Here is an 18,645-nt window from a genome sequence, read left to right as displayed (position 1 = left end):
AGGACCTCGTAGAGCAGTTTTTTAAAAGGTTTTTTTTTTTTTTTTTTTTTTTTTTTATCATGGAAATGATACCATTGTGGGAGCATGGGTAGGGAAGCCAGAGGTACATTGGGGAGGCAGCTGGTACCTTTAAGTCCCTGCCCCCATCTTCCTCAGGCACAAAACGACAAGGTGGAAATGCTTCCCTAGGGGTCTCGAGGCCCTGGGCTCTTGACTTGAATGCATCCCCTTCCTTAGTTCAGGGAACCAGGGAACTTTGTACCCATCCCCCTTCAGGGCAGTGAGCTGCTCCTCGTCTGATGCCCACAGGCAGGGAAGGGAGTCCGGCCTTCCTGGTCAGACAGACCCTGTGCTCCCAGGGAGAGGACTCCCTGTGGGCAGCCCCTCTGGCATCTCCTTCGGCCCCTGCAATTGTCAGAAACCGGCAGTGACCCAGCCGCGCTGTGTGCTCCCCACCAGCGATGCAGATTACGCGCAGATTCCCGAAACCACATGTGGAAACTGCCTGTTGGTTTTTGTTTCTAATTGTGGTAAAAGACACATAACATAAAATTAACCGTCTCAACACTTTCAAGTCCAGTGGCATTAAGTACATTTGTATTTTTTTGTGCAACCATCTTCACCACCCACCTCCAGAACTCCGACTTGCAAAGTGGAATTCTGTACCCATGAAGCAGTAACTCCCCAGCCCCACGCCCCCAGCCCCTGGCAGCCACCCTCCTACTTTCTGTTTCTATGAATATAATCGCTCCAAGAACTTGGTAAAGGAGGAGTCCTACGGTGTTTGTGCTTTTGTGACCAGCTTATTTCACTTAGCACGTGTCCCAGGGTCCGTCCGTGTTGTAGCATGTGTCAGAACTTCCGTCCTTTTTAAGGTTGAATGATACTCCACTGTAGGTGTGAACCACGTTTTGTGTATCCACTCATCTGTTGCGTCCACTGTGGCCACTGCGATGGATGCTGCTGCGACTATGGTGTACTGCCCTGGGTCTTTGCCCTGATGGACACGGGGAACCTGGGAGTAGATTCTGTTCGGACTGATGGTGTGAAGGAAGCTCTGTTTGTACAGTTTGGAATCTTGTCTGAAAGAACCACCCCCTGAACCACCACGAGTAGTTCAACTGAGTGTGTGTTTACAGGTACCTGGATTTTTACCAGGGTGGAGTGGTCGGGCAGAAATTACTGTAGGTGAAATTAGAAGTGAAGAAAGTGAAAGATGTTCAAAAAGGGTCAGTTTGGTACATAATTAGTAGAGAGAAAGGAAAAGGAACTCCACTTTTCCCACCGAGTGGAGCGTTGACGCAGCTCACCTGGAGAGTAGAAACCACACAGGGACAAACCCAGGTGAGCTCTGCATTAAAGAGCCACTGGTGTGTGTGCCTTTTGGAGACAGGAACTCCCTCAGCAAAGCTTGCTGTGGGTTTATAGAGGCCGCTCTGCCTCTCCTCTGGGCACCAGTGAGGGTGGGTGCGCTCTGTCCTGTGGGGACAGATGCCTTCCCATCTCGGGGTACCTCTGGCCTGAGTTCCTTGGCTGAAATTCCACTAACACATGTGTCACTTCCCTTTGACTTCTAACTATAGGTCTGTGCTGCTTGTTAAAAACACTATTGTACTACTTGCTGATTTGGTTATTATGTGCTCTTGACCACGGTGAAAAGACCACCAAGTGGAAATGATTCCAAGGGATCCATTTCTTTTTAGAAACTTTCCAGATGTTGCACACAGCACATCCTTCTCGGCTCTCCTGTGTGGCGCTCCGTCCAGAATCCGGTTAGAACCAGTCTCTCGGACCCGTGTTCACATCCTCTGGAGGCCCAGGAAGAACCCTAGGAAAATGGGATGAATGTGCCTGTTGCCCTTTGTTTTTTTTTTCTGTCCATGCTTTAAATGTTGCTTCAATGAACAAGATTCCTCTTTGTTCCTGAAGTCCTCACAGCACAAGGTTTCCACTGACTTCCACTCTCCTCACTTACCTTTCACCATGTGTGGTTTTAACCATGCTAACTTTTCCCAGAGGATGCCTTGATGGTTGTCACGCTAAAGCTAGGAGGGAGGGGATGGTGATGGTAAGGATTACAGGGCCTCAGGGATTGCTGACACTTTCTTTGCATTGGTCTCAGGGTTTACTTTGGACTTTGCATGTCATCCTGTGTTTCTGTCCCAGCTCTTCTGCCTGGCTTTTCCCAGATGATTTCATTGAAAAGCAATGGTAAATTATGGCTTGTCTCCTCTGCTAGACCTTTAGCGGATAGTTTCTTCCCAAATGTAAACATTTGAGTAAGCCTTCTGTTTAGTGACTCATTAATGTGACGAGGAAAATGTCCTAATAAAGATAAAGGGGCTGTAAACCAGTTTCAAAGCTGCAGATGGAAAAATGCTAGGGCTCTGCAGGTCAACTACTCCCCCCCCCCTGCTCTTTGCATTTCTGGGAACAGACAAGCTGGTTTGAGAGGTTATATTGTCATCTTAATTCTCTTCTGTCAGCTTGTACTTAGACCGAGTCAACTGGGTTTTACTTCTGCAGAGTGTCTATCCGTATGAGGGGATTTTATGAAAAACAGTAAATGAGATTGCCCTCTTTTGCCACAAACTAGTACATTAAATGCTACACTAGGTTAGCATCCCCAGACATAAAGGGTCAGAGATCTCTAAATAGAACCAAAAGCTTGAGAGAATCAGAAACTGTCTTGTGGTTTCGTAAGGCATAATCTGTGTTACCATTTGCATCACCTTCTTCTGGGGGGTATCAACCTTATGCTCTGCATCATTTTGGTAAGACTAACTGTTCCAGCACGGATGCAACTATTTTGCAACTATTTTGTTTAATGAAATATGAACTTATTCCATGTAAAATACCCTTTGTAATAAAAGTACATTGATCTTTATATAATATAATAAAAGTATATTTATGCTGAAACCAGTTTGGCTCAGTGGTAGAGCGTCGGTCTGCGGACTGAAAGGTCCCGGGTTCGATTCCGGTCAAGGGCATGTACCTTAGTTGTGGGCACATCCCCAGTAGGGGGTGTGCAAGAGGCAGCTGATCGATGATTCTCTTTCATCGATGTTTCTAACTCTCTATTCCTCTCTCTTCCTCTCTGTAAAAAATCAATAAAATATTTTTTTAAAAAAATACGGAAGTATCTAAAAGTTATAACTTTAAAAAAAAAAGTATATTTATAAAACCCAGGAATAAACCTCAGAGATGTTTTAAGCACAATTGTCCAGAAATTTTTTTCACTTAAATTTCAAGAGGCAATTGTATGCCTCAGTGATTTTTCAACTTTCCTAGGAAGGAAGACTGAATTGAATAGTGGGAAGGGAAAAAATTAAATAACACTCTGCAAACTTTCTTTGATAGAAACTTTTCTTGCAGTGTTCATTAGTTGTAAAAATATATGAAGTGAGAAGGAAAAAAATGAATTAATAAGTAGTAAAATCAAATCAAAAGGCCAGGTAAATTGACTTTGAGGCTCAAGGTACACTACGAAGAATTTGGATTCATTTTTATTTATATAATGAATTGAGTGAATGCCTTTATCTAAGTTTGTATCTGCTCTCTTGCCAGGTACTTGTCAAAAGAAAATATAATAATCCAAAGGTAACCTTTCAATACAACATGCCTTTAAAGCGATCTCCCCCCTACCCCTTTGTGTGTGTGTGTGTGTGTGTGTGTGTGTGTGTGTGTGTGTGCTGTTACTGACTGGGTCTTCCTAGACTACACCCCCATTTCCCCAAAAGTAAGCTGTAATGAGGCACTAGCTATCATACAGCTGTGTGTGTGAAAGTGGGTGCATTTCTATGATGATGAAGATCATTTCATAACAGACATACTACAGAAGTCAAGTTTCATGATGATAGAAATGTTTTACTTAAATGTCTCTCTAATTACTTAGACTTATAAAATGTCCTTGGTAAGGTGTAGTCTTACATACTACACAGATCGTTTTCTGCAGTGAAACCTAGCAGAGGCAGGTTTAATCCTGGGCTTCCTTTAACTTGCTCCTGGGGGTGCAGGTTAAGAAGAGGCGGGAAGGAGAAGTCCAGAGTAGGTGCCATTCAAGCTGAGTCTTGACTGATTAAGTTCAAATCTAACGCTGTTTTTTTGCAGTAGACGTTGAACCACACAGCAGTTGAACCACACAGGACCCCAAATTGGGTCATGGGACAGACTTTTAGAATGAACTTAACTTTTCTATAAAATCTGGAAGTTCTTGCTGCTGTGTTTTAATCTGGAAGTTCTTGCTGCTGTGTATGTAAATTAGATACTGTAACTTTCTAATATTTTTTTAGGGAAACCTTTATTTTTCTGCTGATTACCATCTAAATGGAAACCATGCAATGGAAAGCATAGTCTGGGCCATTCAGGCCTGACTCTGCATTCTGGCCCACCTCACAGCCACTTGACCTTTCTGAACTTCACATAAAGAGGGGACAATAAATTATGCCACACACACATGCTGGTTGGCAGCATTAAATGAGATAGGATAAACATTAAAGTTGAGTGCCTTGGAAAAGGTCATTTATTTTAAAAGGTCTCCAATGAAATAAGAAAGAGCAAGGTTAATTATTGGATAATGAGTGTGATTAATGCTCTAAGAGCTTTCTCACAATAATTCTGAGTTAGGTGCTGTTATTTCATCCCCACTTTACAGGTGAGTAAATTGAGGCCAGAGCAGTTAAACAACTGGAGTTAACCGCCTGTCTGGCTCCAGAGCTTTTAACCCTCAGCATGGAGCTTTTGAGGAGGATAATGAGGATGGCAATAATAATAATAATACCTAGATTTTGCCAATGCTTCATCTTTGAGGACTGCTGTGCTCCTTGTTGTTTTTGTTCCTCAGAAAGAAGATAGGAGACAGCTAGATATTGGACGAGAAAACTGAGATTCCCAGAGGGAGGCTAATGTGCCCGGGTTCCTGGATCTGTGTGTGGCTGAAGGTGCAAGCACTTTCCCCCCTTGACCCTTGTGAGTGCTCACAGAATGAGAGCTAGAACAGTACAGAAATCCTTTTAAGAAGTGGGTGCTGCCAATTTTTTAAAATATGAAACAGCCCCAGGGAGGTTAGTTGTGTTCACGGTCACATGTCTTGCCAGTGGCCAACCATAATTAGAAAGGGCGGCTGCAGGCCCGGAGCCCCAGCTTCTGAGTGACCCGGTGTAAGAGTTGGAGAAGGCCTAGCGCATCTCCTTTCTGATGCGCTTGGAGCCAGGCCTCATCCCCAGGCCTCCTTCCGGGATTCAGAAACCACCAGGGGGAACGTCAGTGGCACAGAGGCCCTCACATGCCATGAGCCCAGCCTGCCCCCAGCCACAGCCAGGAGGAGGCCTTTTGCTGACGGTACCAGGGAGGCCACCGCCAGGAGGGTGCCGAGAAGGATTCACCAGGCCTGTTGGGGGAGGAGGATACAGAGGACCCAGCCATCGTCCACCGGGGCTAGTCAGCTCTTTCTGCAACCTGAAGGCTCAGCAGTGTTTTAAAGAAAGCGAGAGAGACAAGGAACCAAATAAGGTTGGGCCCAAAGCCTCTTGGAATTCTGTGGTGTTTTGCCCTGTAGCTGGGATCCAGTTACAGATGCCTGTGATTGTGGCCTTTGCAAACCATTGTCGGAGAAATTCGTAAGATGTCCAAAGGCTGCAGAAGAGCAGACGTGTAATTAAATTTCAAGCACAGTTACTCGTAATAGCTAACATGTGGAGTATTTAGGATTCAGGCCCGAGTCCCCGTGTCTAGGAGGTGTGGGACGTAGAGACAAAAGCAGAGGGTGAAGATGTCAGCATGTTCTGGTGGTCTTCTCCTGTTGTGTCATTTACTCTTGGCTCACAAGCCCTTAAAAGTGGTGACATTCTTTCATAATGGTTAGCTTGCAGTTAGCTAACATGGTCATCATTTGACCTAGTTACTAAGAAGGCACCAGTCGGCTTCTTTGGCCAACGAGCATCAACGATTGCAGCAGATTGTGGAAAATGTGAGTCTCTATGGCCAAGTTTAATTGGCTGTGCAGCAGACATTTTAATATTGTTAGTGAAATTCAAGGTATTTGGATTGCCTTGCTTTAATGTCTGTTTTTCACAATTCATATGGTAAGGACTTTAGTGAATGTAAGCATTACCTTATTTGATTATTAATACTGAAGGTCGAGATTGAAAGGAAAGAATAATTGTAATAATCTGATAATTCTTTTGAAGCAACAGCTCTAAGGTTTCTCCCTACCTCCAATCAAGAAATAAACTTACTGAGTTTGAAAATCCACTAAGCACTCATTAGGCAACAAAAACAATTTAAAAGAACATTCCAATATATATATCTATATAATATTCTTGTTCTTGTTATATGGAAATGCCCCTTTCTGCTGCTTTTCAAATAATAATTGCTAGAAAACACAGCTTATCCTATATTATATAAGCAGAGGACCCCAAATTGGGTCATGGGACAGACTTTTAGAATGAACTTAACTTTTCTATAAAATCTGGAAGTTCTTGCTGCTGTGTTTTAACGTGCGTACATACCCCCGGCAGGGGGGACAGCAGCGGGCCGAGCGCAGCCTTGGGTGGGATCGCCACTGACACGAGTGGGAGTCCTCTTCCCAGGCGCAGTGCTCAGAGCGTGCCTGGGTTTTGTGGTGCCTGGGACAGAGGGTAGAGGAGGGAGCGGAGCACTGGTGTGATGGCTCCGTGTGCTGGGCTTCCCTTCCGGCATCTGTGACAGGAGGACACTCCTGTTCCTGTGTCCCCCAGAGCTTCTGGAGAGCCAGCTGGGATGGCGCTCCAGTGCCAGTGAGACAACGTGGAAATCAAATGGGGTGAGATGAAAGGACAGTCAGTGTGTGCGTCCTGCTTTGTCATTACAGAATCATCCCACTTAATCTGCACAGCTGCCCCTGGGGCAGCATGATGATGATCCGGGTTAGAGATGAGGAGTAAAGCTCTTAGAGGTTTGAGTAACTGGCCTCTGGGCGAGGAGAGTAAATGGACAGCAATTGGTTACCCTAGAGTCACTCTACCCCCAAATCACCAATGGTGGATCTGGTACTTACAGCTGGGAGTCTGTTCTCCAGAATTGGTGCTGTTCCTCCTCCTCAAGCCCTTTGAGGAGATGAAAGTGCTGTATAGAAATGGCTTCTAATTCCCTCTGCGTTGAGCTTGGAGATCATACAGCCTTTTAGACCATTGGAAGTTAGTATACACAGGATCTCTGCTACTGTTAGCTGTCTGATCTTGGGCAAGGTATTTCTCCATCCCACCCCAGGTCCCCATCTGTAAAACAGAGCTAACAGCACAGTGCCTGGCACCTTGGAAGGGCTCAGGCAATTCATGATGATGACGAGGAGGAGGACAGTCATTGCTAACTGAGATTTTACTTCCTGAAGATTCTGTGCATGGGTGGAATGTTTCTGGGATGTTCCCAGATGGAGGAAGAAACCCATGAAATACATATGACCCAGCTGTGTGTGTATGTGTAATAGCCCAAGCCAAACAGAGATACAAGTGACTACTTGAAATGGAACTCCATACCAGGAACCTTATTTCTTCGGAAAAAAAGAAGAAGAAAAAAAAGAGTGTGTGTGTGTGGGGGTGGGATTATCAACTAAACCCTGATTGTCGGTGCCCAATTCCAAAACTCCCCGTGTGCCCCCTGCCAGATAGAGCCTGATCTCAGCCTCATTTCGGATTCTTTAATTATAAAAAAAGTGGTCTCTCTCCTCCCCCTCCCTGGTCCTTAGGTGATTGTTTTTTCTGCTCTCTTCTTTGCTTTTGCAAAATCCATAATATTCCCTATTCTTCCTGTGATGGACATTTTGTTTTTTTGTCACAAAGATAATGTGCTGGCATTTCCTGTCTTTACATTGATCCTCCAAGGAGGTGACGTGCAGAGGACCGTGCCGAGAAGGGAGCATAATGAATATCCTTGTGCTGCTGTCCAAGTTCCTGAGAAGCTATTAGAACTGGATTGTCTTGGTGTTTGCCAGTTGAGGTCAAGCCAACATTTGTACTTGTCTTTCTGTCCCAGAGGGCATGGCAAGAAAAGAGAAAGGGAAGAGTTCAAGGAATCAAAAGCAGAGTTTTCATTAGGATCACATTTGGGGTCAGGTAAATATCTCCTTTGAATTTCATTGAAAAATTCCAGGAGGCCAAGGGCAGAACCTCCAGAAGACTTGTTTCAAGGGCATAGTTCAGTGGAACATTCCTTTAGACTAGTGGTTCTCAACCATTATTTTCGTTGCTACTTCATAACTGTTAATGAATCATAATGTAAATATCTATGTTTCCCAATGGTCTTAGGTGACCCTGCTAGCAGTTCTCAACCTGTGGGTTGTGGGTTGCAGGTTGCAACGAAAATAATTTTATGGTTGGGGGTCACCACAACATGAGGAACTGTCTTAAAGGGTTTCGACATTAGAAAGGTTGGGAATCACTGCTTTAGACCAATGTAGGAAATCTGAGCATGTATTGCTTAGGGGACCCTTAGAAAAACAGAGATGGGATAGGATACCAAATCCCCACCTTTCCTTTTCCTCATTTAGAAAGTGTGGAAGGCCTGGGAAAGGGTTTTCCCAGTGACCAGGAAATACTTCTTCATTGCACATGAGCTGCTTTCCTTCCAGGAGCTGGGGAGTCCTTTCTTAACCTTGTGGACTTTGCTCATTAATGCGGACGCCCAGGGTGTGTGCAGACGTATCTGGGCGGAGGGAGCAGCATGACCATCCTCAGAAAGCCAGGCCTGTTTCCCAGTATCTGAGTCAGCCTGTAGCCTTATTCTTGGCCGTTCACTTTGTGTTGTTTAGTTATCAGTTTCAGGGTTCAAATGGCATCTTGAAAAAGAGGTAAGCTCTTGTTTAACTTCTTTAAGAAAGTTGAGAGAAGCAGTCCCCTTTGACTCTGAAAGAAATGAAACCACAAGTCAGGCTAACGGTGGCAATTGTGGAATTTCTGTCCTGGAGATCTTCAAAAGTGGAACATAAGAACTAGGTCACTTAAGTAAGACTGCTTGGAGGCTAACCAGGATGGCCTTTCGTAGCATTCCAAGTTTATAAAACAACTATTAATATTCATGAGACCTTAGAGCAAAAGAAAAATCAGTACTTTGTGACATTATCTTTGACTTCTTAAAAATGTGTTGTATACTCCATGCCTAGACTGGCTGTGTCTCTCATTTGCATTGTATGCTAATGTTGCGTGTGGAAAGTTAGGAGTGAGTGGGAGTGAATGGGAGGGAAAGGAAGGAAGAAGGGTTTTTGGTTTAGAAGATGACATTCGATCTTCTCAGAGGATAGCCCTGAGAGGACACTTGGCTTTAGACCGAGCTGACTTGACGGAGCCTGTTAACAAACTCCCCAAAGAACTGTCCTGAGTGGGAGAGCACTTCCTGTAAAGAATGACTGCATTACTGACTGGTCAGGTTGACTGGATTTAAATGGTCTATAAAATGCAAAGAGGTGGTTTGGTTCAATGGCATTGAAAGCTGCTACCTTAAAAAAAAGTTAAGGAGATTGTCTAAAGCAAGGTTTTTAAATCATCTGGCTCTAGTGTGAGTCTAGAATGACAGACGTTAAAAAGTCAAAGAAAAGGTTCTTTGTGGAATGTCAGACCACAGAGAACATAGTTCATAGTGATTTGTTGAATTCTCAGTGTCCCCAGGGCTGTCTCCTTCTGCAAATGGCATCCAGCTCTCGCCTACCACACAGTGACAGACAGGCCCCTCCCTTTCACTGACCTTATAGAGACACAGGTCAGGGGCTTGTGAGCACCTGTAAGGACTCTGGCTTTTTAGAAATGGGAGAAATCGAAAGCCATTGAAGATGTTCAGCAGATGGGAAAGCAGGAGGTAAAATTGGGAGCCTTGCTTCTTTCCCCCCCCAACCCTCTCCCCGCCCCCCACAGGTAATTGGGGCAGCTGGTCGATGTTTCTCTCTCATTGATGTTTCTGGCTTTGTATCCCTCTCCCTTCCTCTCTGTAAAAACTCAATAAAATATGTATTTAAAAAAATAATTAATAAAAATAAACAACACTTTTTCCTTTTTATTTAGTTAAGATTTATCTTAGGAATTTAAAATAGGAGGCAAATGTCCTCTGTACTCTGTTTCTTAACCTTGTTCAGTCAATGCAATATGGATTTAAGACGTCCCTAGAAGCTACAATATATTATCTTCCCTTTGTTTTTCTCCTCTTAGTCTTTGTTTGTTTGCGTGCTTTCCCTGGGCTGGCAAAAATAAAGGGGAGGCCTCTTAAGCTATAACATTTGGTTTTAGTGCTGTTTTCTTTCCTTGTTCCACTTATGAAAGGACACATTCATTAAAATAAGACCCTATGTTTTCAGTTCTTTCTCTTTTTTTTAACTCGCCTTTTATTTGAAGTTAGTTCTGCCATGTGGTGGTTTTCAAGATGTTTATTTACTGTGAAACCCTTTCTTTCCAATGAAATCTTGTGTTTAACCCTAATACATGAAGGAGGTAAACTAGCTGACCCAGGCCCTCAGCCCCTTCTACCCATGGTTCCTGGGTGCCTGAGGCACATCTGCTTGGTGGGGGCTGGAGGGGGAGAGGAAGACATGATTCCTATCCCCTGGCCTGAACACAGGATGAGGAGTGAGTGCCTTCTTGGCCATCCAGGGCTTTGCCACCAAGACTTTCTTGTCACTTCTCTTTTCTGGACTCGAGTTCCCTCTTCGATGAAATGATGGCTTTGCACAGACCGTCTCCGAGGTCCTTCCTGCACGGCAGCCAGCAGCTCAGGGTTACACTGAGGGGGCGCTGGGGCAGCGGGAGCAGAAGGCCTGGCACAAGGAGGAATCATCCTGTTCTAGCATGAAGGCTCTTCAGCTCACGCCAGGGAAAGCTCGGAACCAAAACCGATTCCTCTGCAGAATGGTCTCTGAGGAAAAATGTTCCTCAGATTGCAGTGAGGGCTCTGTTACCCTCTTTACAGGAGAACCTTGTGGAGGAAGGGATTTGAACCAGTTGTGAGCTGTTGTTCATCATTGATTGTAGTAATATTCGTTGGTAAGTGGTTACTATTAAAGAAGAAAAGTTTTCTCTCACTAGACAAATTATGACCCATCACTTTTTCTCTCTGTGTGTGTGTGTGTGTGTGTGTGTGTGTGAGTTTGGAAATGCATATGAGGCATCGTTCAGGAATCTGGAGTCAGTTAGCACATTTGCTTAGAGAAAGGGGGTGGTGAGGCCCGGGGCAGGGCTCCGTCCTCTTCGGGTCAGTTAGCCGGTCAGTTAGCCGGGTGGGGCTCTGTGGCCAGACTGTACTTTTCACCCGACAATGGCCTCTCCCATGTGTGCCGTGGGTCACAGGGGTGGCAGAGCGTGGGAGGATCTGGAAGCCCGGCTTTTCCTCCTGGGACCCCGCAGGGCAAGGCTTGGCCTCTCCGCCCGGTGGGTGGAAGGTACCCGGCCTCCATCTTTACAGGGAAAACCTGAAAAACTCCCTGTGAGCTAGAGTCTCAGTGTCTGCTGAAGACCAAACTCGCAAGGCTGAGTTAGAGCAGAGATGATGGAACGAGTGCTGCATAGGGCTTGACGTGAATGCACCCTCCTCCTCACTGGGGATCGGGAGGAGGGCTGGCATGAGAAACCCACTCCTGTTTTTTTAACTCCTTCAGGTCCATTGTTCCCTGCAGGTGTGCTTGCTTCGTCATGGAAACAATCGTGTGATTAAAACATGAAACAATTTGATTTTCATTCGAAACAGAATAGCGTACAGGCATCTTATGAAAGTTGTTTGGGGGAAATGAAATGTTTCCAATGTACACAATTCCCCTAAATAATTGTTCTCTATGAGTAGGTTTTTACTATTGACTAAATATGGAACATTTTATCTTGTTTCTTAGCATAAATGCAGTCATGTCTGGAGCCTCCTTAGAATCTCACTGTTGCTCTGGAAACAACTAGATGTAATTAAAATCTGTTTTCTATGAAAAACACGAAAAATGAGTAGTCTGAAGTATCTCTGACACTGGTTTGATGAGAAAAGTATTAGTTTTTGTTAATACAAAATTCAAACATTACAGAATTATAAAATTTGCGTCCCTCTTAATCTCAGCAACAACCAACCTTCTTGGTAATCCCTGTCAAGATACTTTTGACTCAGTTGTGAAGATGGGTATAAAAATTTTAATTTTAAAACTTTTCGTTTGTCTTTATCCCCAGAATTAATTTGTTCTAGGTCAGTAGCTACCAAAGGGCTTTAACAGGAGTATTTTCTTCAGACAAACTTTAAGTGAATTCTCACACAGAAAAATGAAAGGTAAAAGCAGGGATGCGCTAGTTATAGTTGGGTAAGTCTGTGCTCACTTCCTCCGGAGCCCTCACTGCAGACCCTATGCTGCTGCAGCACCTACAGCAGCTCCCAGCCCCGTTGCTTCAGGGGGTGGGCAGCGCTGAACCCTCACCTCCTGGACCAGCTCCTAGCGGGGCGCTCAGAGTGACGTCAGTTTCTCCATCATTGACTTGGGTAGTTATTTTTAGTTAAGCTGCAGTTAGTCACAAACTTAAAAGCAAACCGCCTAAGTCAACCAGTTACTTTTTTTTTTTTTCTGTCTTGAAATTGGACCATTACATTTAACTCAGCCTTTGAGTTGAGCTCAGTTGCCATATTTGTCACTACTTTTTAGTCTGTGCCAGGAAGATTTTCTCCTTGTGGGTTTGTTTTAAAGCTGTAACTACAGTGCTTGCACCATGGTAAACACGCATGTGCATGGACACTGAAGGAATGAGTGCTTGTGTTCCTGCTTGTTCTCCCCGCCACCCCCCACCATAATAAAAAGTAAGACAGAATTATTTCATGCTGTAGATAATGCCAGAGTGTCTCGTAATCTTTGATCAGACTAGCATAACTGGAGTCCGGCAAAAGGAAAGCCTGGGTGAGCGTGCCATTCTTGAATCCATGCTGTGCCCAAATGGCACTAAAAATGACCTACAGTAAGTATTTGTCAAGCTCTTGCTGTCAGTGTAATTTGGCTAAGCCTTGAAGAGATAAAGAAATAAGATATTTCAATGCACTGGCTCCTTTAAAATTCATCCCTACAAGGTACTGTTACTTCTTTATTAGACAATAGCCAGCTCTTCCCTTATTTATATAACATGCTTTTCAGGGCAATCTCACCCTTACATGTGGCTTCAGTCACCTCCTATATGCTGATCATTTCCCAAATGATATCGCCTGCTCTAAACTCCTCTCCTTGGTTCCTGACCAGTTGCCATTGGAATCCCCTCGACCTGGTTGCCCAACAAGCTACTTCAAACTTAAAATGTCTCAATGAGAAAATTCGTCTTTCTGCCCTCACCTGACCTCCCTCACCTACTCCTCCCCGTGCACCCAGTTTTCTGTCTTGGTTGGGACATTATCATCTGCCCACACATGTATTCAACTGGTACTTTCTGAGAACTCACTCTGTCCCAGGCACTATTCCAGATATTAGGGGGCAGTGCCGCACAGAATAAAACGTATCAAAGGCCTTGCCTTAATGGCACTTACATTTTAGTGGACAAATAACTTAAAAATCTGTATCTGGATATGTCTGCAGCTCCCTGTCCCTCTGTCTTTGTGGATGGCTCTCAGGCAGTAGAGAGAGCGATGGAGAAAACAAACCAGGGTGAGGATAGCGGATGGAGCTAGAGACCTGGAGGATGTGCACTGTGTTTTTTTGTTTTTTGTTTGTTTGTTTTTTTGTTTTTACGTAAGGCGGTCAGGAAAGAGTTGGCATTTGAACAGAGACTTGAATGAAGTGAGAGGAAAAGCCATATGAAGATCTGTGATTGAGGAGGGCCTGCCTAGCCCTGCTTCGTCAAGGACTGAGTCGTGGCCGTTTTTGTCATGATGCTCGAGCTGCACTTTGTAAACATTAGCCAGCAGATGGATGGAGCTGGGTGTGACAGAGGCATGTCCCGAGCTCTATAGAGGCAAACAGGGATGGGACAGGCAGAAGCCCTGGGGCCTCAACACTGAGCTTTAGATTTGGGGAGAAAGCCACATGAGTGGGGAGCACACAACCATGGCCTGTGATGGGGAGTAGTCAACAGAACCCAGGACAGGTGAGCTGGGGACAAGTGTGTTCTAACAGGACGTCTATTAACCTTATTTGAGTGCTGTCTTCGGGGAAGGAAGGATTAGAGAAAGAACCTCAGGTTTCCCCTCTCTCTCTTCTTCCCAGGTGCCTCCCTGAGGGTATTCCTTCTCCAGACCCTCCTTCTCCTGTGCCTTTCTTTTCTGTTTGTAGACAGTCACAGCAAGGTTCTGCTTCTAGCCTGTATCCTGGCTAGAAGATCAGTCATTTATGTATTGGAAAAAGAATGTTGCCGTGTGGTGCCCCTGAGAAGGGCCCTGACTGATGTCTGAAAGCTTGAGGGAGGGAAGGCAGGTCTCAGTCTTTGCTTCTGGCCCAGAGTGGGGACGGGGGTAGGGGTACCTGACCTAGCCTGAGGAAGGGCATGCCGTGGCTCTCCTGAAGGGAGGAGCTTGGGCTCGGGGGTCAGCCGTGGTCTGGGCGCTCATTGGGAACGGGTGGGGACCCTCATCCCCAGAAAGCTCTCGCTCTCTCCACATGCAGAGTTGGCATTATTTCAGTTTTAGTGTTTATTTGGAAGGCTTTATAAATACAGTGATTCGGTGATAAGATTTCCGTTATGTATAATAGTGTTTATTCTCTAATCCTAATTCATGCTGTTTATCTGTGGTGAGTATAGTCCTCCGCTAAGGTAAGCAGAGTTGTCCTGGGTCATTTCAGAAGTAAGTACCCCCTGTTTATCTCCCCGCTGAGAGGAATGCTGTGCTTTTGTTCTCCTTGTGGGGTGGCGGTTGTACGGAGTAGGGTCACTACATGGCTCCACCACCAAGGCGTTTTTAGGACTTATTTATGTTGATAAATATATTGTACGTTACTGAGCAACACTTACACTATCCTTAGCTTTATTAAGATATTTTATGAAAGGTTCATGGACCTTTGTTTTGTTACAATACAGATTTTTTTTTTTTTTTTTTACAAATTTCTTAAAATGTTTTTCCCTGGAAGAAGTAAATGCTCTCATGCCGTTTGTGTTTGCAGGGGTTTTGCTCCTCTGAGATTCATTCAGAGGCGTCCTCACTCAGGCTCACACCACACAGGCCTCTGGGCTTTGTGTGGCTGTTGAAGCTGTCCTCCAGTCCTGCCTCACCGAAAGGTGACGCACTGCGTCAGGAGCACTCAAGCTCAAAGCCTTGTGATGGAGACTGACACTTAAGATACAAATCGCTCTGAGGAGAGAGCGGGGACCCTGCGTGCTGTGGCCTGAGGGATGGCTACCAGGCCCTTCCTCAGCAGAGGCAGAGGTGAGGGAGGGAGAGGCAGAGGTGAGGGAGGGAAAGCTGCCAGGACCTGGGCAGGACGGGCAGCAGCCTGCTTGGCTAGAGAGGACACTTCCCTGCAGCAGCGAATCAGACCTTGCGTGTTTGGGTCTCTGGTGCCTGGCAGGGACTCAGGTGCCCAATGGGTATTTTTTTTTGACTGGGGTGGATCAAATAAAGGACAGATAAGTAAAACTGGTAAATTTTTTATTTTTATTTTTTATTTTGTTGAACCTCACTTGAGGATGTTTTCCTGTTGATTTCTAGAGAGAGTGGAAGGGAGGGGGAGAGATAGAGGGAGAAACAGCAATGCAAGAGAGACACATCGATTGGTTGCCTTCTGTACACGCCCCCGACCAGGGCTGGGGAGTGAGCCTGCAACCGAGGTACATGCCCTTGGCCAGGACTCTTCCGTTCGCAGGCTGGTGCTCCATCTACTGAGCCAAACTGACCAGGGCACAAAAACAGTAAACATTTTAGATAGGGGAGCCAGACCTCTGAAAGCAAACACTCCATTTCTCCACTAGAGCCGGCCTTGCTTAGAGGCAGACTCCCTTTCTGTGGTTCCTTTTCCTTAAATCCTCTAAAGGAAAAGTGTTTCCAAGATCGCGAGTTGGCCTGCCTTGACGGTGTGACAGCTCTGCGCCTTTACCGAGCTTCAGCTGCGCGAAGGTGACGCTCTGAAGGTCACATAGGTCCCTCCCAGGTTGCAGGGGGTTTATCATTCACGCCTGTCGGGGAGCCAGGGCCTCTACTGCTCTGGACTCAGGGCGGGGCACAAGGAGGTTTACAGTGGTTCCCATGGAAGGTAATGCAATAACTAATCCATGATAAAGCAGGAGTAAACTGCGTTTTGCATGCTCACAACTGTCAACCTACTTGTGCCCTACCCTGTGTGCTCCAGCCTGCCTGTGTGCCTGTTACCCTGTTTGGAAATCGTAACGGCACTTTCTTTCCTTCTGGTTGTAATCTTGGCGTCTGTTTTTTGAGAAACATTGTCTGTTACTACTAAAAGTTTATGCCCAGAATTTGAACGCCGGCTGCTAAGAAATGTCAAACAGAGGAAAGGCTTCTCAGGGCTTCCCGGCCGGTGACTCCCGGCCGCCTGTGTGCCCCGCTGCCCTCCCCTGTCCTCCCTCACCAGCCTGCATGTGCCCGCCTTCAGCGACCTGCTCTCACACAGGGAGCGGGGTGTTGTGAGATTTGCACGTTGCTGGTGCACGACCCCATTCACAGCAGCTCCTGGCTCGCAAAATGACCACATACCTGTAGTCAAGGTTTCTTAAAAAGCCAGGGAATTAGCCATTTTCACTTGGAGGACAGTTTCTCAGAATTACCGCGAGTGCTCTTTAATGATGTCACCCTCCTCCACCGTCCCTGTTGTAAGGAGAGTTCAGGATGGAAGGAATTCATGGAGGGTGGTGCAGACACTGGCATTTTGGAAACACCCACCGAGGAGTCCCCTGGGTGGGCGTCACCCGGCTTCTCCCGCGCCTGCCGCGCCGTCATTTGTCTCTTACGCTTTTTCCTCCTTCTGGAATCTTTGCTGTCACCTTGGCTTAATGATTTTCTCCATCTTACTCGTAATAATGCAGCATTCCTCCCTTCCTCATCGTCTGCCTTTGACTGTCCTGATGCAGGCATCCAGTTGTCTATTTAGCAAACAATTATGCGATGTCCACTCCACGCCAGGCACTGTGCTGAGTGCAGCAGATCAGAGACGAGGAAGCCAGAGTGGATTCTATTCTCCAGGAGCTTTGGGTCCCATAGATTTACAGGGGAAGGTTAATGGTCCTGTGAATAAATGTGGTCCTGACTACGTGTGTGGAACCATAGCAGTGCTTTGATGCATGAACCGGATGAGCTGAAAAATGTTATTTAATGAGTCTGACGAGTTGCTGCCACATCGGTAGGCTGTTCTCTTGTGCCCAGATATTTAAAACTGACCCTTTAACCGCTTCATGTCGATGCGATTTTTTAATCAAGTGGTTTCTCCTTCCTTAAGAGGAAAAGGACGTCTCTGTGGTGAGCAGCGCTTGGCCCCGCGTCGGCGAGGCCTCTGGAAACCGGAGCGGCAGCCGTGCGCTCTGGCCGAGTGGCGGGGCCGGCACGGTGGAGGTTCAGGTTCCCGGCATTTCACAGGGTTAGTGCACACAGCCCGGCCTTGGCAGCCTGCCACTCTCTACGCGGTAGACAGTTTCGGGAAATTTGACACTCTCGTGTCTTTCCTTGAAAATCTTGCAGGGTTCAGCAGCCCTTCAATGGCTGGTCCGTTTCTATTAACTCCTCATGTCAGACTCAAATGTGAGGTTATCCTGGACCTATTGTCAGAATAGAGTCAATGCATTTCATTGACTTTAAAAAAAAACACACAAAAGAACACACAACAAAAACACCTGCCATCCTGGTCTTCGAGAAATTTCTACTTTATCTGCAGAAATGGGACACTGCTCTTTGTGTGTATTATGCTGTCACCAATTCCCCTTAAAGTGGGAACCAATTTCCTCAAGCATTTATTGTGTCAACAGACCATACCCCGTAAAGCAGGACTTGGAGTTAATCGTTTAGCTGACACACGTAAGCAGAGCATTGGAGAGTGTCTACTGAACATGCTTCTTAGGGAGGGAGAAGGGGTGGTTTGTGAGAGGGCTAGGCCTCTCCCAGTAGCTTGCTTTTAGCTTATCTCCTTTGGTATTCATTTCCACGCTTCAAGTTTTGGGAGCTCATTCACGTCCCTGTCCTTGATGAATAAGTTTGATGGTTGAAAACCTCAGGTCTTGGTTGTTGCAACATCATTTCGCTGACAGTAGCCTGGACTTAGGAATCAGAAGTCCTAGGTTGGAGCCCAGATCATAACGTTTACTAACTGTGTGATTCCACTTCAGTTGTTCATGCTCCCAGTCTGTAAAATGGAAATAATAAACGATGTGTCTGCCCTCACCTCCACTCCAGCTACCCATCTCCTCACAGTGTGGGTCAAATGAGAATGTGAATTGGAAAATGTCATGTATGGCTCTGCCATGGGCATTCCCATGTTTGCCAAAGATGGCGTAGTGAGCTAACTACTGCAGGGGCGTGAAAGGACTCTATGTTGGAGGACAGTTATCAAGACTTTCCCCTTCTACAGCTTCTGTGATCATTAACCCACCCTAGTGGCAACCTGGACCACTGTCTGTATGTGTGTGTGTGTGTGTGTGTGTGTGTGTGTGTGTGTGTGTGTGACTGTTTAATAGGACATTCTTTCTTTAGTTAAGTTGAAATTTATCCTTATAACTAACTTCCAAGATAATTTATACTTCTTGGTTCTAGTTTTAT

General features: G+C 45.7%; 1 protein-coding gene across 4 annotated transcripts in view; it reads left to right on the top strand.

Annotated features, from left to right (window-relative positions):
- LHFPL2 (LHFPL tetraspan subfamily member 2) overlaps window positions 1-18,645 on the top strand; it is a 136,746-nt gene that overhangs the window by 41,029 nt on the left and 77,072 nt on the right. Inside the window, exon 1 of one of the 4 annotated variants that reach the window (XM_084881350.1) lies at window positions 8,804-8,824. The exons of 2 other annotated variants lie outside the window; for them this stretch is intronic. The gene's annotated coding sequence lies outside the window, so the exon portion shown is untranslated. Of the gene's footprint in view, window positions 1-8,803; window positions 8,825-17,410; window positions 17,478-18,645 lie in introns of those variants that run through there. One more of the 4 variants, XM_084881351.1, reaches the window with a different exon arrangement.

The sequence above is a fragment of the Pipistrellus hanaki genome (genome assembly GCF_964339955.1).
Source record: "Pipistrellus hanaki genome assembly, chromosome: 4".
NCBI classification, from domain to species: domain Eukaryota; kingdom Metazoa; phylum Chordata; class Mammalia; order Chiroptera; family Vespertilionidae; genus Pipistrellus; species Pipistrellus hanaki.
This window is presented reverse-complemented; position numbering and strand designations above follow the sequence as displayed.